Below are 2,235 nucleotides of genomic sequence, written 5' to 3' on the forward strand. Positions count from 1 at the left end.
TGTGTTGTGTCCTATTGCTAGCTAGGCTACATGTCTGTCTGTCTTGTGCTTTTTCTGCCTGTCTGTCTTGTGCTTTTTCTGCCTGTCTGTCTTGTGCTTTTTCTGCCTGTCTGTCTTGTGCTTTTTCTGCCTGTCTGTCTTGTGCTTTTTCTGTCTGCCTGTCTGTCTTGTGCTTTTTCTGTCTGCCTGTCTGTCTGGTGCTCTTTCTGCCTGTCTGTCTGGTGCTCTTTCTGCCTGTCTGTCTGGTGCTCTTTCTGCCTGTCTGTCTGGTGCTCTTTCTGCCTGTCTGTCTGGTGCTCTTTCTGCCTGTCTGTCTGGTGCTCTTTCTGCCTGTCTGTCTGGTGCTCTTTCTGCCTGTCTGTCTGGTGCTCTTTCTGCCTGTCTGTCTGGTGCTCTTTCTGCCTTTCTGCCTGTCTGTCTTGTGCTTTTTCTTCCTGTCTGCCTGTCTCTTTCGCGCTTTGTCTGCCTGTCTCTCTCCCGCGCGTGCTCTACCTGCCTGTTTCTCTCATGCACTTTTGGTGTCTCTTTCGCGCTCTTTCTTGGGTTTGCTCTCTTGCGCTTTGGCTCGCGCTCGTGCTCTGGCTTTGTTTTCTTACACCCCCCTGAAAGGGTACTTTTTGCATCTTTTCAGTGCTGAAGCTGGTTTCTACACTGCAAGCTTCCTACTTCAGGGAGAAGTGTGTACCCTTAAAGATATGTACTCCATGCTTCTGTGCTGAAGGGGGTTCTGTGAAAAGGTATGGCTGAGAAGAGATGGCATTGCGGTTCGCGGCAAACTTTGCTTGTTTGCAGTTCGCCAATCTTTTAAACATATGGCGTTGTTCGCGGCGGCCATATTAGTTTACATTGGGGAGAACTTTGACACATCCATCAAGTGGAACGGGACAGCCAATTGAGACATCTCAGCACATGGACATACCCCCCTACCTTATAAATAGACCAGAGCTGGCTGCCATTTTACATTCTGCTTTTTGTCAGTGTAGGGAGAGGTTTGCTGTGTGCAGCAGGGACAGATTGTCAGTGACCCAGATTGCTCGGTTATAGATCCACAAAAGTCCTTTCAAGGACTGGTATTTGGTATAGGTGTACTATTCTTCGGTGTGCAGTGCACTATATAGGGGTGTAATACACTTATAATATACTTTCTAATATAGAAAGCATATTATAGTGGATTTGTATTGTGCACTGTGCAGCATTGTGACTGGTGTGGTGAGCGTTTCTGCAGCGATACTACAAAGAGTGACAAAAGCACTTTTAAAAAAGAATTATAACTGGTGTGATAGACCAGTGCCCACCCCCCTAAATGACAGATTGAAGTAGGGTGTTATCTAACAATATACTTTTATAACAGTGTATTTGGGTACTGCAAAAATGTTGCCTCTTTTGCTGCGTTAACTGTGCTATACACAGTGCCAACTTACTGGCCAATTTTTGGTATAACTGGTGTGATAGACCAGTGGCCCCCCAAAACCACATATTGAAGCGGGGTGTTATATACCTTCTTTCACATATACTGTGCTTTTCTAGAGACTTTTGTCACAGGGTAATTTAAAAAATGACAGGCAGAGGAAGAGGCAGGCCCTTACACAGGGGTGGTAGGGCAGGAGCAGTAGGCCGGAGCTAAAGTGTGTGAAGTTTTAGAAGGTGTGTTTGATTACGTCAAAGGACGCACCAGACTTGGTTGAGTGGCTCACCCAGCCTTCTTCTGCACCCTCCTCATGCACCCTCCTCATCCTCTCTATCTGCACCCTCTTCACTCTCTGCTGTGTGCACCCCCAAAGACACCACCACCACCACCATATACCCTCTGCTTGAGTCACTGGAATTATTTTCCGATCTATCACAAGACTTTGCGATGCGCAGCCATTTCTGGCATCGGATCAGGAAGAGGAGGTAGCAACAGCCGCCACCGAGCAGTCTTACGACAGTACCTAGATCAGCCAAAGGAGGTTGGTCCCTGCTGTTGCTGCCTACTCCGAGATCTCAAATGTTAGTAGTGGGGAAGGTGACGTAGATGATGACGTGTCTATCACGTGGGCACCCACAAGAGAGGAAGAGGAGGGGAGTTCAGAGGGAGAGATGGACCAGCAGATAGGGAGGAGAAGCAGGCGGAACTTGCATTGCACAGGAGGGACAAAGCAGCAGACTGCAAATGTATCAGGAGCGAGCCATCAACCAATGTACAGTAACATCTGGCGCTCCAAGGACGACGGCACATGGCTCCGCATTGTGGAC

This window comes from Pelophylax lessonae (genome assembly GCF_965119305.1).
Source record: "Pelophylax lessonae genome assembly, chromosome: 11".
Classification (NCBI taxonomy): domain Eukaryota; kingdom Metazoa; phylum Chordata; class Amphibia; order Anura; family Ranidae; genus Pelophylax; species Pelophylax lessonae.